Source organism: Neolamprologus multifasciatus, chromosome 6 (genome assembly GCF_963576455.1).
Source record: "Neolamprologus multifasciatus chromosome 6, fNeoMul1.2, whole genome shotgun sequence".
Lineage (NCBI taxonomy): Eukaryota > Metazoa > Chordata > Actinopteri > Cichliformes > Cichlidae > Neolamprologus > Neolamprologus multifasciatus.
In genome coordinates, this window is record NC_140444.1 from 32,683,699 (window position 1) to 32,710,076 (window position 26,378).

Consider the following 26,378-nt stretch of genomic DNA (forward strand, 5'->3'; position numbering starts at 1 on the left):
TGGACGCAGGAGGGTGTAAAAAAAAAGGTGAGATGTGCAGCGTGACACGGGTTATAGATAAGATGTGACTTCCTGTCAGACTCACAAATTCTTCATTTAAGTGCTTTGGTGGATGTCGGTCTTGTGTTATAAAGTACATAAGAGATTTAGTTTGTCTGGGATAAACAGGAGGAGCATCTGCTCCCACAGCCTCCTCCTAACCTTCATCAACTAAAAAGCCAACGAGTGAGTGATTAGCACACAGGCAGAAATGTTACAGAAAAACAAAAAAATGCAACACATTTTACAAAGTGGCTCAAAGATTAAAGAACAATAAATGAAACCATTTCAAAATATCTTAACTTTGGCTGAAACCTGAACGTGTCAAGTAAGTAGGACCTAAAGTTACAGTGCACAGAAACAAATGGATGATTTTATGGTTTTAACGCACTGTTATTTCTGAATTCAAGAGCGTGACCAATATAGGATTTTAAAAACTGATACAGTGGCAATCTCTGATTATTTAAAATTAGGAACAAGGAAAATAAACAGATTTGCCATCATTTGTTAGGCTTCCTTGTTTATCCTCTTTCTGATTGCTCTTTAATCAGCTGTTTTTGTGTTTGTGGGAATTCAAACACTCTTGCCGGTATGCCTAACATGGCTCAAGGGTGGGTTTTCTCTTAATTTTCCATGTATTAGCCATTATATATACACCAATACCCATAGATCAGCTAGTTGCTAATAAGTTGAGTGGAATACTGTCACTCCCCAGGAAAAAAGAAAGTTAATGTATATATAAGTGCTGTGATGGCCACACATACACACTTTACAGTAAGAAATGAGTATAACTGCAAACCAACAGTTGGCAATACTTTACTGTAAAGTCTATATGCCAAACTGTTTCTATGTTGCCAGTAAATTCCTTGCTGGCAACATAAATCCTGCAGATAATCAAAGGTGGTTTCAAAGGTGATTAATATGTTGCTCGAGTATCGGCATAGTGAAAGTGTATTTTAGCTATTAGCACTGTCCACATCTATAACGTAGGCCTGAGCACATGAAGGGTGGGAGGTTGGTGCTTTGAAAATATAAACTCATCCATCTCCACAAAAGTCCGGTGATATAAGCACAACAATAAATGGTCAAATACAAAGAGAGAAACAAATAGCGGAAAAAATGAGTCAACTAAGACGAGTGCAAAATAGATTCTGATATTAGCAGTTTGTAGGAAAGGACTGTAGTTTAAGTCTAAATGTCACTTTAAACACCACACTGGACATATACTGGCTCATCTTCACTGCTGGATAAAGCACAACTCTGCACACAAACAGTGACTAAACTGTTGCTGGAGCCAATACAAAGCTGGAAATCTGGACTTGTTTACATTCAGAGCAATTTTCCAGCTAATGGTTGTCAGAGTGCTGCACAGACACAGCTCTGTCACAGCGGAGAACAGCTGGCAACATTTTAAAACCAAATGAAATCCTCATCAGGATTTTTTTCCCCCAGATTCGACTCAGTTGGTCATTTGAGACTTTTCTTACTACAACAACAACAACAAATGTCCCTCTCTTCTTCGGCTGGGCACCTGTAATTAAAAGCCCCAGATTTCTTTGAAAGCTTTTCATTTGTCATACGCAGCTTTGAAAAAGTTGCTTGTAAAAGTTGACATGAGCTTTAAATTGCTTTAAAGCGCAGTCATCCCCCCATACTTATATGAAACTGTCGATACATGTGAGAGTGTAAGCCTGCCAGCTTAAACCATTTGTTGACTCATACCATAACCAGACGCCTCACCTTGCGCAACCCTGGTGTAAAAATAAGAAAAAACCTTTGTTTCCTGTCTCTCACCCTTACCACGGTTCTTTTTCCAGTCTCAGGCACAGTTTTCAAGCAGAGTGACAGATTGATCAGCAGTTGCTGTCGCACATGTGAGAGAGCAAGTGTCCGATCGAGTTTGGCACAATTTGGGCGACCGTAGCATTGTGCAGACTTGTAGCAAGACCAGTGCCAACTGCAATCACAAGGCCTGTCTGTGCACTCCGCAGCTCACTTATCTGTTACAGGCACAGTTCAGGAAGTGTGCCGTGCACGGTGGGAATTCAAAGCTTCTGGGTTCCGTGTGTGTATTTGGAAAGTTGACCACATATCATCGCGGCAGGAGGAAAACCCACACACCGCTTTCCTGCACTAGCGAGCACGAGTTGGTTAAAAGAGACTTCGGCTCTTTGTCCGTTGCAGTTATCTCGCCAACACACCGTTCTTAACGCCACACCCTCTTTCATATTCAGGCTTGACATTTAGGCAGTTAATTTTAGGAACCGCACAGGGAAGCAGAGTCTGGAAGAAGCACTACACCACAGTAAAAATGTCAGCCAACATATACGAGTTCTTAAAACCGAGTTCCACTGCCTTTTCCCTGATCCATGACCGCCCTGTGGATTAAAGTCCCGCTTTAACCTCTCCGTGAACCATCCAAGAATGAAAAGGATCGTTTTAAAGAAAACAGCCAGGGAACCAGCTCGAGGCTTTTGTGATACTTCCAACAGCACCACGAGCGCTGTGCTCTGTTCCTAATTATGCAGATTCAACAGTGGCTCTAAAAGGTTGGGCAGATTTCTGAAGAAAAAAGCACTGACCTCTGATCTATTTCCACTTCCAGAAACTTCCTGATTCATGAATAGTGACAATGGACATCCCACCTATTGCCACTGTACTTACATTTGCAAAATACTGCTGACATGTTGCCATTCTGTGAGCTGGGAAACAGAAAGAGGGGAAAAAGAAAAGAAAACACAGCTAACCACGAGAAAAGCTTGTGAAACAAGAGAAAAGACCGTGCAAGACACCGGTGCAACTCAAGAGCCACACTTATGATGACACCTCAGATCCGCCTCCAGCGGTGTTGCCATAGAAGCGTCACATTCGACGAGGCCTCTGAGGTGCATCAGTTTCTTCTTTTAGCGGATTTTGGTGATTTGATTTCACCTGAATAAGAAGTGCGCGGGCTCCAACCCTCCAGAGCAACAGTTAAGTGTTTCGCACATACTGGATGGCAACTCTGTGTGTAAGGAGCTGGTCACCTGCCCTGAAAATTACTGGAGGACTGCCAGTGCGACCCCTCAGCCTGCTAAGTAGGCATAGCTATGGTATCAATTTCAAAATCCCACAGCGCCTGGTTCTCTAGTTATCACTTTCACAAGATTTTCAGAAAATGTACTCTGACCTCGAGGTCAAGGTCACCGAGATTGGACCTGGTCCAAGATCTTTAATAGTTGAGCCAATGTGAAGCTCCTACGTCACCTTGTTTTCACGTTATCACGTTTGCAAACTTAGGTGTTGCAACGATAATACCCCATCAGCCCCCCCCAACCTCGGTGCTGTTATATAGTCTGTCATTTGGTCGATCTGACTAGAGCAAAGTTTTTACAATATTTATGTATGCGGACAAGTGTAGAGATAATATCCACATGGAAATGCTAGTACCACAATCCGAAATGGTTCATTGGAATATTATTGGTAAGGGCAGATATCTCGCTGCAATGGCACCGAGAGCAGAAGAGAAAAACAAATGAGCTTTTATCAGCCAGTGAAACCAGTGGCTTCGATTAGAATATGAGCTCTTCATTATTTACCCACTGATATTTCTCATGTCGTGCTGTCATATAAAAAAAAAAAAAAGCATGTTCTTTCTTGATGCCTCTTTTTTCCCCCTAATTTTCCTGTAGCAGCAAACGTAAGGACAAGCATCCATTCAATCCTTTTAGCTCTACATCTGGCTCATGTTTCCCTGCCAGTGTCCACCTTGACCATCTGGCAAGAGGAGCAAACCGACTTGCATCTGAAGTGCTCTTATCTCTGCCGACCCCTTCTTCCCTTTCGTCAGCCCAAAAGCACCAACTGGAAAGGTCAGGAATGTAGAGGAAAAAGAAAACGGTGTGTGTGTGTGTGTGTGTGTGTGGTGGGGGGCAGGAAAATGTCAGACAACCTGAGCTTCTTGTCAGCTGGATGTGTGTTCGTGCCGTGCTCCTTCGCCTGCTAGCGCTCATGCTACTCTTCACAGACATGAGCGCGCACACACAAATACCAACTACTATGAACATTTTTAAAGTCCCCCCAGCTGATACCTCATTGTCCTTCTCCTTCCTTCCATCCTCTACCACCTCTCAGTCTTCCTCTTTCAGCTCTGCTTCAGGCCTTTAAACATAAAGTCTGACTCCACTAGTTTCTGCTTCCCATGGCGGCCCGGGGCGAAAGAGAGAGAGAAAAAAAAAATTTGCAAAGCACATCAGCAGCTAAATCCTCAGAGCTCCCTGCGAAGCCATTCAGCACATCAGCTCAACATGGCACATTTTTCATTATTGTTACCCTGACAAATCACCAGACAACACAACAATGAACTCCAAGGTGCGAGTGCTCCTGGAACACATTTTATTAATAGGTAATGTGCAAATGATAATAATATAGTGCAAGGAAGGAAATTATGACTGGTTCAGTCATCAAGTAGCAGCAGATCATGACGATGTGTCAGATTAGCTCCAAATTCATAAAGAGTTCCTGCTACATTTTCATTTTCACTCTATACCTCTACACGAACCTGGAAATGACTTATTAAGACAAAAATCTGGTCAAGTCACAAGATGAAGGTATGAATACCGCTGTTGTGCATGAGTTCAGTGGAAACAGCCAGGTCACCTGGTTCGAGTTTGCACTCCGGAGCGCCATGACGAAGGGAAATAACTTTGTTTTACACATCTTTATCGAAATATGTCAACTAACATTTCGGCATGTGACTCGGGCCTCATCACACCTAGGCAACGAAATCGAGTTCATCTAGAGAGTTTTATTCTGTCGGCAGATGGAGGTTTCACAGCTTTCCTTCTTTAAACTATTGTCCACATAAAGACCGGTGCTGACCTTTTAAAATTCCCCTAGTTTGTCTCCGCCCTTTCACCGTTTGTGACATCTTCATTTGGAGAAACTAAATTCTTCAAACATCACAGTGTTGAATGAGCATCTATTCTCAGTGTTTCCCACACATTTAGATCCTACCAGCGCCTCTCAAGTGAGTCCCTTACCCTGCGGACGGTCCCCAACTCTTTGTTCTGCTCTCCGGCCCCTGAATGACTTCTCTACCTGCTGTAGGCTTGCTGCAGTCCAAGAAGGTGGAGTTTGGAACACGTCTGACCAGAGGATGAGATCATTCTGGGATAACGTCACAACAGCGATGTAGCCAAAAGCTGACTAGTAAGGAACTCGAGAGGGGGGAATCATTGCAGAGATGGCAACATTCCCACAAGCACATATATACAAAACAAAAAGCGAAGCCCTGTCGTATATATGGACATACACATTAAAAACAAACACTAGCTCTACATCTACTTGGCTGCTGCTTCTTTTTTGGCTCATTCTACAAAAGCAAACTGGAGCAGATGGCTGTCAGGGGTTTGATGAACCACTTAAGGCTTCTGCCTTGCTTTGCTTGATTGAAGGCAAGTGGAACATTTTATTTTGAAATGCAAATGATCTCACTCGCTCTCTGCTTTTTTCCTGCTTTAATGGAGTGATTGCATTAGAAGAGGGAAGATGAAACTCACTTCTCTCAAGCATTCCCTGTGAAGGAGGACCGACAGTTTCACAAACCCATGTAAGTCTGGTCTCGCAAGGACTTTAACCTCGTGAAACTGTGACATAAATTGTAAGTGTGCGTGTGTTTGCTGGAGCAACATAAAAAATGTTTTGTTTGGGGGGTTTTGTGTTCCTGTAACCCGTTGCTGTAATCCGATTACTTTTTTCAAGTAACGAGTAAAGTAAGGGATTACTATTGCAAAAACTGTTTAGACTGTTAGATTACCGTTACTTTCCCATAGGAACGTTGCGTTACTGCATTACAAAAACACTGGTTTTTTTGCGAGAATGTCTCATGACAGTGACGTAAGCGAGTGCAACGTTTGTGACAACAGCTGTGTGCAGATCAACAACGGATAACATATCGAGTGCGGGAGAGAGTATGAGCGTGCAGCGTTTAAAGCGTGGAAGTACTGACCGTACTTTAAGTTTGATTCCATAAAAAGTGACAAAAACATTAGTGTCCGTTGTGCGTGGGAAGAAAACTTCTTTTTACAGTGAAAAAACCCCTAAACTTCCGAGCAAGCACCAAGTGCGCAACGACGTAATGGGAAACTCACAGAGAAACTCGCGGATTCTTCCACTGACCGCTGCGGCACACCTGCACCAGGGTAAACCTCCGCCTACCCTACTCCTGCTTTACAGGTGAAAATAGAGCTACAGGACCGCTAGTCTTTGACTTTATTTATTTTCTGCTGTGTTTTACTTGCATCTATTTGAAAGACTGAGTGTAAACACAAAAAAATATTTTATGTGCTAGAATGTGCAGAAAATAGGTTTAAATATTAAACAAATTTCTTCCAATCAGAATGTTGCATATAATTAAATTTTTGCTTGATGCATAAAGTTAAAAGATTAAAACTAATAAAACAAGTTTTAAAAAGAGACTTTTCCATTTGATTACATTTTGTATGATGATTATGTAGAAAAAGTAGAATTGGGCTGAAAGATCTATCGCTTTATCACCTATTCAGGTTGTAAATCGTGTTTTTAAAAAGTAACTAAGTAACTAATTACTTTTGAAAATAAGTAATCAGTAAAGTAACTGGATTACTTTTTGTGGAAGTAATCAGTAATTAGTTACTGATTACTTTTTTCAAGTAACTTGACCAACACTGTTCCTAACTCCACTGTGAAACATCAGCTTTGCATAGATTGCATGCAGAAGCAAGAACATAGGCAAATGATATATCCAGCCAATCCTGGCAACACACGTTGGGTGCTATATTTTTAATGACAAATTACTGAGAGAGAATAAAACAAACATGTGCAATTTATGCCCACAAGCCACCACAATCCAGAAGTGATGACCTGCCACTAATAAGATCTGAAAGCCCTTTCTGTTGAGGTAAATATAGCCCCTCGTTGATAGACGCAGAATGTCACTTGGGTACAACCCTGAGTGACGGGAGACAAATTAAAAAAATAAAATAAAATTAGCAAATAAGCAAACGCTCCATCAGGCTTCTCCACCTGCCTCTGGAGAGAAAAGTGAAAGGAGGGAGAGGTGACTGGCAGCTCATTAGACTCTGCAAGACAACCTGTTAATGATACAGGCAGTGGCGCCTTACCCCTACTAAGATGGGAGAACATGTAATCACGCACGCACACACAGGCAACTAAAGCAGACAAAAATAACACTGGAAATTTGGTCATTTTCTTAAGTAACCATCAGACTAGATGCTGTGAAGGCGTAGCTGCTTTGGGATGGATGCTGCAGGCAGCGCTGAGAGCATAAATTAGAGATACTCGACTGACCGGCAGAGAACTCACCTGAAGTATATTTAGGCACAGATGCACTGCGCTCGTCTGATAAACAAATGAAGTCCAAGTTCCTGCAAATTGAGCTGTTGTATAATTGCATGTGTGCCGTTTTGCATACATAAAAGCCACTGAAATTGAAAACTGAGAATTAGTAGTTTTGCTCAGCAGAAAGTTTGGTTTTTACAACGCTCGAGCCTAACGGCAGCTGGCATACAGTTAAGCCAGTAGACGATAAAACCTCAACTTGATCTTTCACATCTTGAAACTGGAGGTTCAGGCATGAATTTCGATGTCTCTCCACAGCACGTGAGCACCCATGACTCCTTTTCTCCTCCACTTTGACGTACTACATGTGTGGGTGGTCTCTAGCCACATATGTAAAATGCAGTTAGTGAGAAGGGAGATGCCATTCCCAGAACTGTATACAAACGCAGTGGGTGAACACGGCGGCTTCCGGAAATCCCCAAACCCACTTCTAATTTAATTAGAATGTATCAGCTTGTTGGAACATATATAATTATATAATTAAACACTATTCTGCGTATATCTACAAGTACAATATCCAACTTTACCTTTAAAAGAAGCATTCTCCGACGGGTGACCATGAACAAAATAGATTTTTTCTCTCAGCTCTCTCCGTGGATGGACTGGATGTTTCTATAGTGACATCACCAGATATCATTTTTCAGTACATTTGCTGGGCTGGGATAAGCAGCCAAATCTGATTAAACCCTGGATGACTGTCCTCTGGGATTTGCGTTTTCTAAACCATCCATCAGCTCGAGCTACCTGTTCCCAAAACCAAACACCTGCTTCTGACTCTATTCTTAGTTTAATAATAACATTTGTTGCTCCCCGTTCTTTTTTGTTTGCCATCTGCGTCCCATCTGACCATTTATGCCCGGAGGTTTCACAAACTGAGCCTCACTTGGAGTTAAAGCCAGTCTAGAGCCTCGCTGATATGGGAACCTCTACAGCTACCCCAGTTGGAAACCCACTGTATGATGAAGGGAAATACATAAATCATTCAAATAAAACCATCAGAGAAGTTGAATTACCTTCTTTAGTCGACGTACTCGCAGCCCACTAAACTCTATACGCTGACAACAGTTCACAAACCAAAGCTTGTGACTTATGCTTGCTGACAACAGTGTGCTGCAAAGTTTCACCTCTGAAACACACCAGCAGCCCTCCACTTCACTGCTCATTCAATTTCCTGCTCCTTTGCATTGCTTACATTTTACATTTTCTGGCACGAGGAGAAGAATAAGGTTCATTTCCTGGATCACTTCTGTTTCAATCAACCGGCTGTATTAAATGCAGAAGGAAAAGCTTGTGCTCCCCAGCAACCAAGAAGGAAAACAACATTCCTTTAACCTTAAAAAAGGTTCGTGGCAGAAAGGACTCGTATGTGAAGAGCGAAGTAAGAGGGGTGGGTGGACTTCTTTAATGAGATTAATTAGTGCGAGTAGGAGGGGGACAATGTAGGAGACAAAACCTGATTCAGTGAGGTGAAATGAGTGCATTCTTAACGTGATGAGTTTTCTGCATATGGCAACTCTTGCTTTGACGAAGGTCAACTCACCTCCATTGTTCATTTTAATGTGTCGCATTCATGTATATGTTATTGAGTGAGTGTGCATTGTGTTCAGTGATTCGCTGCAAATGAAGTTTCCCGTTAAGGCACAAAGAAAGTTTTGAACTGACAACGCGACAACAAATTCTTGAATTAAGCTGACAATGGCGAGACAGTCCATCTGGTTGGATTGCAATTCGGTCTGAACACACACACACAGACACACACACACACACACAGCTGTATGCTCCGATAGATAAATTGGATCGTTTATACACACAGCCAGCCTCTCTCTTTTCGGATAAATGCAGCATTATGTGCCTGAAACAGTGAGGGGTACATAACAGTCAGGGGGCTTTTCTCCAACTTCATGCCCAGTCAATGAGTCTTTAAGAGCAAATTATGGACATTCAAATGTAACACACATCACTTTGAATACACAAACAGTTCCTGTTTCTTATCAAGTCAAATTGCTCATAGATAAGCAGCAATAGCAAGAACGGTTTAAAAGTATGTTTTCAATACATCCTCTGTCATAAGGCATCTCAGTACAATCTTTTATTTTATGCTTAAAACTCGAGTCCGATTGACCTAAAGCTTCAGACTGAGGTCAACATTCAGCTTTCTAAATGTGTTGCCAACAAGGAGGAGAGTAGTTTCCTCTGGTAGGCAAACATCATCAACACACGACCAGGCTGAAAGGCGTTTCTCCCATGTGATATTTTTTGCCAATGCTGATAGCAAATAGCTAATATCAGTCAATGTTGGCTTCCAACTATATCAGTCAAAGGACCATTATTCAAACAGAAGAGTACATGCACGTTTTAATGCAAGAGATGTATTACTGCGGAACAGGAGTTGGGGAGCGAAAGTTGTGCGATGATCACTCCAGCTTTTAATCCAACATATCCTATTATCGGGAAATGTTCGTCAGGGAAGTGCTTGCTTACTTCAGCAACACAATGCTAAAACACATTCGGAGGTAATCTGAAAGCATGAGTGTGTATTAAAGAGCTCAACAGCCCAGTGCAGATGCATGAAAAACATTTGCTGATTAATGAAAAATACAATCCTGCACTGACATAAAAAACAAACAAACAAACCCCCCCCCCCCCCCCCCCCCCACACACACACACAAAAAAACAGTGATGGCAGCTTGATAATGACGACCTGCAGAGTCAGCACAAGCTGTACCTCAGTCAGAGAAAAGGACAAACAAAAAAGGGGAAGCAGCTTGTGACAGGAAATAAGATGAGAAAGGAAATTTTGAATATATGTGTCACAACAAGTTCCTGATCAGACGCGCGGCCCTGTGATCGGAGAACAAACACGCTTCTCAATTTAATATGCCAAACGTCCTCACAGGTCACGAGCAATCCTTATCAAAAAAAGAAGCCTGTATGTTTCTGGTGTGATTAAGTCGAGCGGGTTGGCTTGAACCAGGCGACCACAGAGCAAGATCCTTCATAGCGGAGTCTCAGTGGAATAAACAGCTCAGTAAGCATCTGCTAATGACTGCGGTAATCTTGAAACTAAGAATCAATGCTTTGCATGTTAGCAAAAGCCTCTGCAAGAAGTTCAGCGAGCTTCGTTGAGATGTGATGGTTGATGTCAGAGATGTGAACGGCTGCTGTTATTCCTAGTTTTTGTGTTTCAGGTATTCCGTACTGGGAAGCCTCTTTTTAGATATTCAGATAAAGAGCAAAGACATCATGAAAGTGAGTGTTACTGGGAAACGGGTAGTGAGTCCTTTGTTGAAGAGGAAGCTTCCACCCGTTTCACCCCAGCTCAGAGCCATCTCGTGCAGGTTGCATGTGTACAACACCAGAAAAAGCAGATATTTTCTTAAGCGAACTGTGCACAGCATGATTGCACACATGCAGTTATTTACCACCACTTCTACCACCTGTGTGCAGCTTTATGTTTTGCAAGCTAATTTATATTGTTGTTTCCGTGTGGGTCACAAACCCACAGATTGTGCTTCACAGTATCAGAGAAGAACGACAGCAAAAAGAGGTCGCATTTCTGCATGACACGAATATAGATGTGTCAGAGCATATGTGAGTATGAAAAACTACACATCTAAAAGCATGTGTCCGCTTAAGAGTGTGTGTGTGTGCTGGTGCCCCCAACCTCAGTGTACTTTTTCCATCACACCTCTATTAACTCTTTTTGCCATCGGCGTAGATCCATAATATCGCCATGTCTCCTGCTCACAGCCATCAGCAGTTCAATAACACATTCAAAATTAAGGTTGTTTAAAAAAAAAAAAAAAAAAAAGATTCTCAGATACTAATAAATATCAATTTTACCATCAGATTAGACATTTATTTGGAACAGCCAGTATTAAATCGGACGATTCTTTTCAGAAAGGATGGACGTTTATATTACCAGCTACACGTGAAACCAATCAGTCGCTTTTATTACTGATATAATCTTTATTCACTTTTCTAAAGGAGAATGCTCAAACAGCGCTACAAAGAGCGTTTCATTTATATCTACGTCAAGTACAGCATATCTATATCAATCAGAGGTCATGCGGTTTTCCTTTGTGTCATCTAAGTAAGCAGTGAGGCGCAGCATTAGTTTGACTAGATTTGTTTGACAAATCTTATGTAAAGGAGATTGTGACAAATGAGTCGATATGTGTGATGTTATTTTACTAGTTTGAAATGAAAACAACAAAAACTAGGAAGGAATCGGTTCCTTGGAACACATTTATACCATTTTTAACCTTCAAAACTTCCAGATGCTCAACTTCCTCATCAGAATTCGTCACTTCCAAATGAGACGAGTGCTGACTTCTTGTTTTAATTTATGATAAGAAAACTTTGTCGGTTGAACATTATCATGTGTGTAGAACATTGACTGTACTTCAAACAAGATTCAGGCTTTTTATACCTGCAATAAAACAAAACAAGTGTCCTTTGTCAAATATTGCAACTGCTATTAGTTACACCTCTGTTTAACAAGGTAGGAGGTCAACAAGCTGAGAGATCATTATTGGGTAATACAGTCAGCCCTTTAGCTTCAAGTTAAATTCTAATATCAGCACTGATAAGCCTGGGACACTTTACTATCAGGTTAGCCACTTATGTGGAGCTGCCAGCATAGAATTGTACATGTTATAACAGACAGTCTTAATTTATTGGGATAAAACTATTTTTTGTAACTAAAAAGTGTTACAGTTCTCTTAAAGTTAGAAGCTCAGGTCTCATCTGGACAGAAACAGTGGCAGTTTACATTACCAGCTACACATGAAGCCAATCAGTCGCTGGTAAAATCTGTATCTTAATTATATTTTTTAATGTTTTTCAAATAGACACACATGCTAACAAGCCTGAGACAAACTGAAAGGCAATGCAGGTAACGCAACTGTGATCCTGTCATATAGATGTTACCATGAAAGCTTTATGCAAGGTTTTATGAAGACTGGTCCAGTAATCTAGGAGGAGATAAGGACCATAGATACACTAAGGTCACTCTGAATGAGGCTTTATTTATAAAGCACAACAGTTGCCTCGAGGTGCTATAAAGACCCTCCAATACTGGAGAGAAACCCCGACAATCAGATGATTCTCTATGATCGAACACCTGGGTAAAAAGCAAGAAGGAAGAATTCCCTTTAACCAGGAAGACACCTCCAGCAGAACGAGGCTCAGGGAAGGTCAGATGTCTACCATGTATGTGAGGTGAAGCAGAAAGGAAGAAAAAAAAAAAAAAAGGAGAGCATTGAGAAGGAGGTGAAATCTCGGTCAGATTTCCTCAGTAGACTCACAGATAGATCAAGTTTAGCTAAATGGCTCTAAGAAACCAAAGCGCATTTTTCCTGTGCATGATTTATTTTTCCTCCAGAAATAGAAACACAAGTAAAAATGAGTCCTTGTCTCCAACTCTTGCTCTTGATGCTAAACTACTGTCAAAACAACAGACTTCCACCAGGACACCAAGAAAACTGACGGCATTCCACGTTGTGCTCATGTGTCAAGTGTCATATGAAGAATCTTAGACATAGGCAGACGCTTTGTGTGTGTGTGTGTGTGTGTGTGTGTGTGTGTGTGTGAGAGAGTGTGTGAGTGAGAGAGAGACTTGACTCCAAGACAATAAAGCCCATTCAACTCTGGAACCACCTCCTGTCTCTGAAATAGTGCTTTGTCACAGCTGCTGGTGGGGAGGGACAGTGTGTGTCCGAACAGCCACAAACACATACACAGAATACTTAAAAAGCCATCTTTGAATTTAAATTACATCAATGTAACCAGATCCAATAAAAAAAAGTAATGCGACTTCATCAGTACATGTAAGATTTTTCTAACATAATCTCTGTGCAGCTTAACGATCCTAAAATAACTGAAAAAAAATAAAAGTGAATATCCACTGACAACATGCAGCATGCAACATGGTATATGAATATATATATTCCACAACAAAACTATTGCACATACAATCACGTAACCATAGGTTGAAGTGCACATTCAGACATGTCACACAGAGGCTGAAACTCAATTTAACCGATGAAGATCAGAACAAGCATTTGCTTAAAAATTTGCCTAACTTAAAAATAGATATTTTATCATAAGGCATGGTGTGCGACCTGGACACGCAAACCCCCGAACACACTGGGTCTCTTGCACAACCTTTCTGCACAATCTGTCCTCCCTTAGCTGCTGATAGATAAAAGTTGTGGTCCTGTGACACCCAGTTCAGCTTTGTAGGTATGTGAAATGCAGTGCAAATGGGAGTGGTGTCAGTTTGCGCAACCTTTACTGCACTTTGTGTGGTAAGCATTAAGAAGCATTATAAAAAAATAATAACTTAAAAAAGGAAACAGGACGCGCAGGATTGTTGCGCGGGGGTTGCTGTTTCGCTGGAAACGTGCATCGCACTGTATAAAATCCAAGGGGACAAAAAAAAAGTTTAAAGTTTAATCAGTACACTTTTTAGCATAACTGTAAGACTGGTGCTGTACATGTCACTTAATCTGACTTTGCTGCATTTCCTCTTTTTGCATTTCTTAGGAAATTAAGTTAAGAATGTCACAATCGCAGGACAAAGCTCTTCTGCAAAGGTCATAGCTGACATAAGCCAAAAAATAAGGTCATAAAACAGTTTATTCACAATGTATTTAAGCTCTATTTATGCACGCATAATATGTACCATTGTTAAGGTTTTCTCTCGTATCCTCTGTGTTGGGATTCCCAGAAGATTATGTCACACTGAGATTGTCCGCGCTGTCAAATTTCCCAATTTTGAACATATGGACGCCAAATCGTTTTATATTAAAGAGTTTTGAATTTTGGTCCAAAATACAAAAAACAGTCCTGGTCAAGACCAAAGCTTACTTTAAAAAAACATTACATTTCAAATTAAATGTATGAATATTTGTATGGATATAAATATCTGGAGCAGCCTTTATAGTGCAGCTCAAATATTGGCTGATAATTTACCAAAGTGACTGTTTCAGAAGGGCAGGAGTCAACTGTGAATACTTAGTGTCCAGTTTTTAGCTTTACTTTTCTTTAGGGAGGAAGCAAACAGCTAAATGGGAAGCAAACAGCAGAGTTTATGGTTTTATAAATTACTCCAAAATTAAATGCAATTTGGGGATCTGCTATGAAGAACAGTTTCTTAATACACCTTTTTGAATTCATTTAAGTGTCTCGCTAGAACATGGTTTAAAATGGTAATGCAATATCATAAGGCAAATTTTGTCAAATTACTTTTTAATTTTAGTTAACTAACCTCAGTCTCCGTAACATGTGTGCATTTGAACACAAGGCGTAATGCTACTTTTAAAAATAGTGTCGAGAAAACTCTCAGCAGGTGTAGAGCAGCAACAATGTTTATAAGAAAACCCCAAAAAGTGAAATACACAAACCAAGAGCAGCTTTAGAAGCTGCCTGGGTGTACGGGGGGAGAAAATACATTTCCTAGAAGTGGATTAAAAATGTTAACAGAAAAGATTTTGTTCCCATTAAAACCACAGAAACCTTTAGCTAACAGTAGTGAAACTCATACCGACTACTATACAGCCAATTACCTTCAGAAAAATAAATAAAAGAAAAAAATTGCTACACAAGGTTATAATAAAACTTTCAGAGTATGTTTATGCTGAAATTAATGATAAATGAATAAAAAAAATGAAGCTCGAGTTTATGGTGAACTGCTAATGTCAGTGAAGTTCAGACTGCATAGCTAGCTAACATTAGCTAGCTAGCTCAGCGGCTAAATTACATCAACTATGAGCAACACAGGGAAATTTAACAGTAAAGGGTGAAATGGGCTTTCAATTCTGAATTTTAAGATCTTTACAGGGTGGAAAGTATTGGTAAAACCAAAGGAAACTGAGTGATAAGGAATTTTAAGTTTATCAAAAAACAAAACGAGCATGTTTCAGTTGTACGACTTCATCAATGCTACCAAAATAGACTCACCAGTGAGTTCCAATATTTTGTTAGTAGCAGTAACATAAATGACCAGAGTTACAACAAAAATGACCACACGTATAAGCCACATTCAACCGGGTGGTACCACTAAATGCTGTAAACCCCTGTGTACCCCTGCTGCTGTCACTACCAGCTGTCAGCGGTGAATACTACGGTTAAAGCCACGGATGAAACTTTATTAAAACATAGACAGCTTCTCTTTTTCGGGTAATTAATTAGGTGACTGGATAAGTTGTTCTCTCAAAGATTGTCAGACACTGATCTATGTGCCATGATGTGGAAAATGTTATAAATACATAGTTATTTAATTATGTATTTAATTATTAAATACATAATTAGAAGTAATTATTTACTTTGTAAGACAAATTTTTGAATATAGTCATTAAAAATGCTTAGAGTACCAAAAAAGAAAAGGTACCGCTGGGTATCAATACCAAATTCCAGGTAACGGCATCAGTTCAATTGTGAACAGTACCAAACCCTAGTAGTGTCACTACCACTTATAAAGCAATAATGACTGTGCTGCTAAATGGTACAAGATACATCTGGCCATTTGGTCTATACATCACAGTAAGTACAACAGAATCGTGATTCTTCAGACATGCATGAGAGGGGTTTTTTATGCTCAGTACTGGATGTAAGAACACTGCCAGGATTTAACCAAAGACTAAGTTTAAGTACAGGATCTAAGAACTTTTTAATGAGGCCCCTGGCCTCGAGCTTCCACATGTAGCTACAGAATACAAAGCAGCAAGCTGCTATCAAGGCTTTCCTCCTGGCTGCGGTGCACCGAGGGTGGGCAGGAGTTTGGAGATACACAATGAATAAACAGTAAAATCAGGTAGGAAGAAATCCACTGAGATTCAGTGAGGATAACAAACAAATGACCTGTGCACACACACAGACACACAAAGTCACAACATCCAGCAACATTTCTTGAGGGGCGTGTAGCAAGCAGCTTTAAAGAGGGGCTTTCCTGGGCAAACTGAGGTGAAGTATAGCTTTTCCAGTTTTTGCAGCCTCCTGCGGCATTGTGTCTGTGTGTGTCTGTGTGTGCGTTTGTGTGATCAGTAAGCACTGGGCCACTTTCCCAGATGAGATTCTGGGCTGGAGGATAATCCTGATGAAAATGTCTTTGCTTGTCCTCTCCCTCTCATTCTCTCCATCCATTCAGCCGGCCGTCCATCCGCAGACAAAGAGTTGGCCTTCATCTTCCTCTCCCACCCTCGTGTTCACGTCTCACCTCCCTCACATTACCAGTGACAGCCTCCTCATTGACGTACGCATCTTTCAACAGCCAGAATGATGTGATGCGATAGCCATGCGTCACCGTCCTTCTTACAAATCTCATTGAATCACCGGACTGCTTTATTTGTTGGTGAATATGAATCATAATCCCCTCCTCCATCTCATATCTGTGGCTCTAATAGCCTTTTTTCTTGTTTGTTTCTTGTTTGTTTCCAGTCCAGCTAGAGCTGTGCGATGTAAGACGTTCCGACAACGATATAAATCACAAAAATTTAACATTTTCTGTAAATTCTGTGAATCTCGGGCAGCTCGACTTGCGTGAAGTGTTTCCAGCTGGGGTCGTGTAGCTGGAGTCAAGTGTTTTAACATGCATGAAACGACACATTTTTAGACATAAGTTGTAACAGCCGGCGTTTTCTTTGTGAGTATTTATTACACGGCGTGCTGCGGGGAAAAGCCTGTTCTAACGTTTGAGTCTAAGGTTTATTTTTTAGCACCTGGCGGCTCTTTTTTACTTCTCATCCATAAACACTCTGCATCCTCTTTCACATGATTCAGTTTATTTTAATAAACAAGCGGACACGCAGTGGTTTTACCGTCGTTGTTGCTAACAACAACGCATAAAAACAGTCGCGTGTCCGTCTGTAGTGTGGTTATATTAAATATAAGAGAAAGAGAGAACTTTAAGAAATTAATATAGCCACTACAGTGACCATCAAAACGATGAAAAAATATTGCTGTAAACAGCTTATTTTGCGACACCACGAAACAAACGATAGCGTAAAATGAAACGATAGATGTTTTCATATCATCATCCGATATATATCGTTATATCGAACAGCCCTAAATCCAGCCTAAAGCCTCATCTGTGGTCACTGCATCCACTGTTATATGTGACAACTGTGGCGTCATCGCAGCCCTGTGAGGATTTGTCAAGGTGCGCCGAAGCGCTTCAGAGCGGCTGCGGCCTTTGCCTGAATAGCAGGTGTCGCCACCCACAGAAAAACCTCTTCAACCTCAGTCTGTTGCAGCATCTCGGTAATCTTTCTATATTATGAAAATCTGACTTCCTGAATCACTGAGTCGTTAAGTGAATGGCTAATTTGCAAAGTAGATAATGACAAGGCAAGCTACAAAGAAAAAAGAAGTGATGAGGAGCATAAAGTCAGAGGCTTCGCCCTGACAGACCTACGGCATGTTTCGGTTGAATTTACTGTTCATGTGCCCATGCTCAACAAACATTTCCAAGTCGTATCTGAACTTGTTTTCTATATTTTCCTCTATATAAAATGGTAAGTGGGACTAGTAGGAATGCATACACTGCCTGTTTTATGCAGCGCAACGACACACGTAAAGATTGGAAACCCACTCGAAGAATTTATGTCACCAAGTCACTGAAATGATGAAACAGTGTTTGCACACAAAGTGAGTTTTTCACCTAAATACACGGATGTCGTTTACTTTGCAAAACCACCAAAACTGTGCTACCCAGCAGAGAACTCGATACTTTATTATCTCAACTTCCTCTTTTTTGTTCTGCATAGCCAAATGCAAACCATCTGGGTCCACAGCACAGGCAAAACACAGAGACATATCTGCATTGGGGTGGCTGTAGCTCAGGTGGCAGAGCGGATCAGCCACTAACCAGAAGGTCGGTGGTTCAATCCCAGGCTGCTCCAGTCTGCATGCCAAATATCCTTGGGCAAGATACTAACCCCGTGTTGCTCTCCGATGCATCCATCGGAGTGTGAATGTGTATGAATGTTAGATACTCTTAGCACTTAAGCTTAGAAGTGCTTGTGTGATTGGGTGAATGAATTAGCTGTATAAAGCGCTTTGAGTGCTCGGACAGAGTAGAAAAGCGCTATATAAGAACCAGTCCATTTACCATTTACCATATTCATTTCTGACCCAGGCATGAACTGTGCGTCATTTCCAGCTGGCATACAACTGACACCCACCCCCATAAAACGAGTGCCAGTGGTACATTCCGACACTGCAGCCTTAATAAACACACATGCCAGGCTGAGGGCAGGTCAGGACCATTTCCTCACCTAGGTGGGTCTCCTGTCTCCACAGCGTAGACCTGGCTGTAAGGTGACACTAAGGTGACAGAGCATGGAAGAGGGTAGGGGAAAAAAATAAATAAATAAAATAAAAACAAGAAAAACTGAGAGGGCGAGAAGTAGGTGAGAGAGAAAATGGGGCGATGAAAGAAAAAGGAAGCGATACATGCTCAGGGACAGACAACTTCTATTTTGGCCTGCCGTGTGTGTCTGTGTGCAAGAGGAGGGGTGAGGACATGAGGGGAGAAAGTGCCTTATTTTAGAACGGGGGAGTACTAACCAAACAGTGTGAGGGAAGGGACAGACAGGGGAGAGAGGGAGAGGAAGCAAGAGAAGGGAAATGTTGCTCCTTTGATGGTCAGTACCATCCGTGACAAGGAGCAGCGGTACGAGGAGTGCTCTTCATACACCCACACATACAGCCCAGCCGCACTCAAGTTTGACCTGCCAGAGCAGAAATCCATATTTAATCATCACAACAAGCACCCTAAAGACCCTGCCTGGGGGACAGAGTGTGTGTGTGTGTGTGTGTGTTTGAAGGAGGATTTATTAACTAGAACCAGCACTGTATTATAAGTCTGAGCTTTAAAATACAGCATGAATAATATCTCAGACTCTGTGAGAGATGCCTGTCGGTACAATATTGATTAACACACTTGAGAAGAACAAGTTGTTTTTTTTAATTAATCCGAAGATTTGTTCAGGACGAAAGCACCTTCAGCTTCTCGTAAAACTATTTGCATCGGAAATGAGTCCGACAGCAATCTTTATAGGCTAGCATATGTCACAAGACAAAGACTGCTGAATGCTGCTGTAAGCCAAAGCAAACAAAGGCAGAGTAAGCGCACATACGACCGCGAGCAATAGTCGGGTTTTGGTAAACACAAAGCTCAGAAGGCTGATAAGTCAAGCCTTCAAATTTTCATAACCGGTGAGCAAGAATCATATATGCTAGAGAGACCTTTGTACATACATACAACATATTATTATGATATTTTGTGTGGTAACATTGCATCGATACAGGGACACCAAATATCACTATTAATGATAACAAGAGGGCTCGTTTTACCTGCTAGGAAGCAACTTGTCTGCAAACAGTTGCATTCTTATTTGGACTGATTGCAATCACTCTCAGAGAGAAGATCCAGTGTTTGCAAATAATCAACTAAATTGTAAAGCAGATTGTCAACATGTTGCCATCAGTGTGAATGAATGCAAAGCATTTGATAAACCAAGTGATCAAAAATCATCTGACAATACATAAAAAAAACGTTCGCAAAATGACAACTAAAGCAAACTAAGGCTGTGTGTGAACGTCCCCATCCTGCACTCGTCTTCATAAACCTATCGGCATCAGGAAACCCTGCCTTCTCTGTACGAGGCGTGAAAGTTACCACATTAACACTTGCTCGTCAGCACAGCAAATTTACTGCACGCGTAAATTAACAGTGGCAGGCAAAACAACCACCGCGTGTCTTTCGTGGCGAGTGAGCTCTTTTTCTAGTTTGCAATGACATTAAAACAGACACACGGGGGGGGATCCGTCATTAGATACTGACAATACTCGTTGCCATGAGCGCAAATATGGCATGCAAACACACAAAAAAACAGAAAGAGAGAAGAACAAATCTTGTATTATGACTGTTTCTGTCACTGTGGAGAGTTTCTGTGAATGAACCTGTAAGAATTACTAATATAAAAGTGACCACTGAAAGAAGGCCGCGTGACAGGCCTACATCAGGGATGGCAAACTCGTTTGACATCGTGGGCCACACACAGCCCACTTTGATCTTAAGTGGGTCAGATGAGTGAAAACGCTTCCTTCTGTTATTGTAAAGATGTTTAGCTACTCAATGAGTCCCTAAGATAACATTAAAGAAGAAAAAAAAAAAGGCGCGATTTCAGCGGCGCATCTCACTTTTTCTACATGACAAATGCAGAAAATTACAGCAGTAGTTCTGGCAGCTCAGCGCCCAGATTGTCCTGTATTTATAAAAACAAAGTTTTTAGTGATTCATCAACAGACAGTGAAAAAACAGGATCCTCTGCGTCATTTAAATGTCACGTTGCTGCTTATTGCCCATTATTTATTTCCTGTCAGTGTGCATTAACGGCCACCGTGCAGCTCTTTATCAACAGGAAACGCTGTAAAACGTATTCAAATGCAGCAAAAACTCCACAAATTGATAGACCTGGCCTAGATCTCACACACACACACACACACACACACGTATATACAGCGGTATATACATGTATATTTTGCATATACACGCTGTATATGCAAAATATACATGTATATACAGCGGTATATACATGTATATTTTGCATATACACGCTGTATATGCAAAATATACATGTATATACAGCGGTATATACATGTATATTTTGCATATACACGCTGTATATGCAAAACTACAACAATAAACTGCAGCTTATAAATAACAAAGCATCGCCTGATGCGAACGCAGCTGCAGAGGCCGACTGTGTCGCCACACATCAGGATCTCTTTCATCAGTTCAGCCTGCTGTCACTCAAAAGTCAAACTGAAAATTTGCTTCATGCAATTACAAGTTCTTCCTACAAGTTACACTTGTTAAAAGCTTGCTCAAGGGCACACCTCCCAAAGAAAACACACACGCGCACACACAAAGTGATCTGCTGGTGCAGCTGACATGATAGCTTCACAGCTCTCAGCATAGAACACCAGTGCGCCACCCTTCACCTGCTGAGCTGCGAGATGTTATTTTTATCAGCGCAGCTCGTCGCGTGACAGCGGGTAAGTGGCGGGAAAACTCTGTAGCTGTTCGTTCATCCAGGCATCAAACACTCCCCGACCGTCTAATGAGGACTGGGAACACTCAAGCCTAAGGCGAGGTGTGGGGGTGCACCTTCCCACTTCCCCTGACTACCCCTTCCCGAGTGCTGTCTTTAAACACTTGATCCTGCAGCACATGTGGGCAGAAGGGGCTGATCATGATGCAGGTATGTGCAGGAGATCTGGATTAGATTACACTGGATAAACACATGAGAGGGATTCCAAATCAGCGCACTCCTTTTTTATCCACGTTTCACGCAACGCTCAGTCTTTTCTAGGGCAGGGTCTGTATGCACACGGCTTGAAATAAGATGTCAAACAAGGAAAGAGATGTATGTGTTTGTCAGAACGACTCTCTCCAGGAATAGTGGGAGCACAGCCAGCAGGCCCAGCCCAGTGAGCGAGTGTGTGCGTTTGTCTACAGATGCCAGATCAGAGGTGGAACACAGCTCAATTCCCCCAGCAGCAGCAGAGGCAAGCTGTGCACGTAACCTGCTAGTGGGGTGAGCTCAGTACGATCTTCACATCCTGGAAGCTGGGATGACCCCAGCTTGTGCCCAGCACAGATTACAGCCATGGCAGTAATGATGCAACATAGATATTGTATGATCCAGGTACATTTACACTGATTATTTTGAAGCTTTTCCTGCCATGTTGCCGAGTCGTTTACCCCCCGGCTGGAGGAGACAATGGCTTCTAACTGCTTTAGTGCTCGCCCTGTTCCTCAGCACTGAAAACAACGCACTCACAACAAACGGAATAAAGATCATGTTAGCAGTAACTGCTGGGACCAACGTGGCCTCCAGCATAATTCGTCTTCCCTCAGCTCCAGTTTCATCAGCAGCACTCCTCAGTGTGGAGGTGAGCTAGAGTTACTCTAAGCAGGAGCCAGTCATCCTTTACATTCCCTTCAACATCGTTCTCCATTTTAAACCCGCTCCGGAAACTTGCTTCCCCCAAACGAGTGATGGCGACCCGGATCCATTTACATTCATCCAGCAGCTGCTGAACCGGGCTACAACTGTTCCACTTCAGGAGCGTGCAGAAAATGTGGCACGGGCTAAAACTGCATGCTCCAGAAGCAGAACTAGTTTCAGTTGCAAAACTTTTTGGTTACCACTTTTGACACTTCTCACTTCATCCCTCACTGCACATGCACGCGTTTCTCAAAGATCCCTTCAAGACCCGTTTCAGATCACTTTGAAAACAGCTCTGCTTAAACGGCGCAACATTCTGGACCCCGGTCCACCTTGCAGGCTGCAGGGGCCCTGAGGAGGGATTCACACAAACATTTTACAGGCTTCTTACCTCAACCCGCTCTGTGCCCTCACACACAATCACGCTGAACTGTGAATTTGTCACTTTTTGCTTTCACTTCTTAGGCTGAAACCCAAGAAAAGCGTAACTTTTCAAGCAATCTGTGAAAAAAACAAAACAAGAGGGCAAAGCAGCTGCATGTGCAGCCAGCTGTTGGGCATCAGAAAATGACGATGGTGGCGGCGAGTTAGCGCATGAACAGAGCTGGCAGCTGGCCTGGTTCATGCTGAGTGCTAATCAAAGCTCTGTTAGCTTGGGTTGGTGAGCGACTGATTGCCACTAACATGATCACACCTGTTGGGCACACCCACTGGCAGGAGCTAAAGCAACACATGCAGGTGGCTCCACCCTAATTCTGAAAATGGTATTCCTTTGTGTGTGTTTTGTGGGTTGTTGCACTACCCGTGTTTACATCCACTCTACTGCAATACTAGAAAGCCAATCCTAGTGAACAAAAGTCAGCCAGCTCTTGCTTTGTTTGGGATTTTCCTTCGTTCATGCAAATCCGTCTTCACTGCCCTTTTGCTGTCCTTCAGTGGCGTTCGCACACTGCAGGATATCAGATGTCCGCCTCCATCTGCTTATAACAACAAGACTGGTTTGTGGCCGTTTCCTGCACACATTCTCGCTTTTTAAAAAAAAATTCTTATTACAAATTTCAGCGCATTCGACTCAAGAAGCAACGGAGAGGCTGCCGAGATTCGAGAGCATCAAAATCCTTCTCGAACTTGATCTTGCAATGCAATATTATCATTTCAAGACATTTGACTCTTGGGCGAGTTGGCACTAACAGCTGATTTCCTAACAAAAAAAAGGAAGAACAAAGAAGAAAAGAAAAGGGAGAGCCTGCAAAACAGGATGTAGTGCAACAGGAAAAAGGCTGCTGATCTGGGCGAGTAAACCCAGATCACCCCTGGCAATTTTAACTGACAGCCTCTCTGTGTGCCAGCAAAGCCATTTGTTTCGGCCTTGCAACCTGAGTCGCAGGCTGTGGGGGGGGGGGGGGGGGGGAGATAGAGGGCACGCATTAATGAAAAAACTGTATGAGAGGAGAAAAGGATGAAAGGATGCATGCTGATTGAACTACAGAGAAGAGGGTTTGTGTGTACTGTAACCTAAAATTTGATCACGTTTTGAAAAAGCTTCAGCATTTCTCGTATTAGAAACCGGGCGGATGATGGGACCAGCAGCGAAGTTTGTTTTCTGCTGCCGCTGGGAAAAACAGACAGAGGACAAATCATCTGTCGGTCTGCGTTTCGCGGCCTTAAACGACAGGTTCAACGCTTATTCGCCTCTTTGTCAGGAGTTAGACAGAAGTCAGGGGTTCCTGCATTTGCAGGGTAAAAAAAACAAAACGTGAGATTTGGCAGATTAGGATTTTCCCGTAACGGTCACGGCACGCTTCACGTTTTCGACTCCATTATCCGAGGTTTTCTCTCTCTTATACGTGCCAGTAAAGCAGACCTGAAGAGAAACTGACAGAATATGAGCGACAGCGGGAGAAATCTCTTGAGTGTGCTCTTAATCAAATCTGGCAAATGATGCGAGCTTCAGCTGTGGGGCTCAGGTGGATCTGCCGAGTCCAGGCAGTTTTTAAGGGCCCTCCTCTCTCCACCCAGGCCTACCGAGTACTATTCCCTCATCCTCACTAGTCATCCAGTGCATCCGTTCGCTCCCTGTCTTGCTCGCTGCACGTCTTCATTCTGACTGCAGTGTTTCAAACCCTTTCAGTTTCTGCTCCTCTTCCTGCAAACACTGCCACCATTACCACACACACCCACACCTCACAGACTCTTGCACGAGGCCCTGTCTCTCAGCATCAGCATCAACTGTGAAGTTAAAAGGCCAGCATTCCCGGTCGGTCTTTGTTGATGCTGCTGTTTGAAACGTGGGGCTGGGGGATGTTTGTTAGGACATTGGTGGACCATTTGAACGCACGTCGTGATAACTGCAGACAACCGCAGCGGCAGAAATCCTTCTGCTTCAGCTGTAAGCATGGTGAGAAACTTCCTGCTGCCCTCTAGCTCAAATTCATTTCCTGCCTGTTCTCTTTACACCCTGCCAGGTACTGATCTGGTACCAAACAGCCGCCAGGTAAAGTCGAAGTGTTAGCCCACTATCTCACTGTGGATAGTGAGATAGTAGAACTTCTCAAATTTGTGTCGTTACTAAACAGACATCGTTAAAAAAAAGCCCAAAAGAAGCATCTTTATCCTCGGGGAACAGACTGAGCGTGCTCATCACTGACGCACCGCTTCGTGTAGTCACACCTGGGATCTGCCAGGTAGTGCAGTCTGCTATTGTTGCACCACAGAGCCTCTCTAACGGAGCTACAGCCGATTAATTGTTATGCTCCAGAGTAACGGGTGACGTATTGAAACAGGAAGAGGTTTACTGTTTTCTTTCCACAGAACTCTAATAGTCAAAACCTTCAATCAAGCTCAGGCAAAGCCTGGCCAATGGTGGATCGGCTTATTCAACCCCGTAGTACTCGCACCCCCACCGCAGCAGGGTTGGATATCCCAAAGCACCAGTCAGGGAGCAGCAGACTCACTCCTGTGGGAAATTAGAAAAGAATTCAGCTAGCAGAGGTTGTGTTCTGGTTTTGGTTTCACTTTGACGAGACATGGAAAGTAGAGTTATTCAGTGAAGGCCTCAGCTGCCGCAAACAGAAGTCAGCTGCTTGGAAAAGGATGATTCAGACCTCTAAGGTCATGTGCTGGGAGAACTTTACGCTGAGCTGTGAGCAGCAGTGACAAGACTCACGGCTTCCATCGTGTCAGGTGTTTGAAACACAGGCGCGTCTACCCACTTGGCATGCATTTATGTCCTACCACTGCATGCTGTGAACTAGACTATTCCTTCCTGTAGTTTGCAGCCTACCTCTGCTCTCGTTCTTCCTGTTAAGAGGAGTTCTTCCTCCCAGCTGTTGCCAGCTGATTGCCAATTGTTTCCTTCCGTAATGCTGCCCGATCTTTACCTCACAATTTAGACAGCCTGAAGAAGAGTACTGTTGGGAACCTAATGGAGGTATCTCAATGAGAATAAAATGCCAAAACCTTAAAGTTCCAGTGCACCGTCAACCCACTGAGCCCCTTAGAACCACGAGTGACGTGAAACATGAGCACGATTAGCCTCAGCTTTAGTCTTTAGCGTCTTGTATCGCTGCTTCTTTGAGGCTGATACATCTCTGCACATATTTCACATCTCCTCCCAGTGCCCAGAATGGCCAACAGACTAGCCTGTCATGGTGCTTGAACATCAAGTCTAACATACACAGGACAAAAACATTTCCAATGAACCCAGTAAGGAACAATCATGTCTACACATCTGCTCCTGTCTTCTTCTGTTTTCAGCAACTTCCACAACCTCACTCGGGCACGCACACACCTTCTTACATTGCAGTCTTATACCCTGGGCTCAGTGCAATGGCAGGGGTCTTCTACACGTCACAAACCGCCCCTGCCCACCCCACCCCTGCACACTCCCCGCCCAACCTCCACATCCCGGAATCAACATAAAGGGAAAAGACAACA

At 42.6% G+C, this 26,378-nt stretch overlaps 1 protein-coding gene and 1 long non-coding RNA gene across 11 annotated transcripts in view; both read right to left on the reverse strand.

Annotated features, from left to right (window-relative positions):
- The window catches only part of mgat3b (beta-1,4-mannosyl-glycoprotein 4-beta-N-acetylglucosaminyltransferase b), a 58,292-nt gene that overhangs the window by 22,261 nt on the left and 9,653 nt on the right, over nt 1-26,378 (reverse strand). For 3 of the 10 annotated variants that reach the window (XM_085162116.1, XM_085162112.1, XM_085162113.1), the window contains exon 1: nt 22,834-26,328. The exons of the other annotated variants lie outside the window; for them this stretch is intronic. The gene's annotated coding sequence lies outside the window, so the exon portion shown is untranslated. Of the gene's footprint in view, nt 1-22,833; nt 26,329-26,378 lie in introns of those variants that run through there. 10 annotated transcript variants of the gene reach the window in all.
- On the reverse strand, nt 655-21,059 carry LOC146517425 (uncharacterized). The gene is made up of 2 exons (XR_014874472.1): nt 5,674-21,059; nt 655-5,635 (listed from the first exon to the last, which is right to left on the reverse strand). It is a non-coding gene; the product is annotated as an uncharacterized LOC146517425 (long non-coding RNA).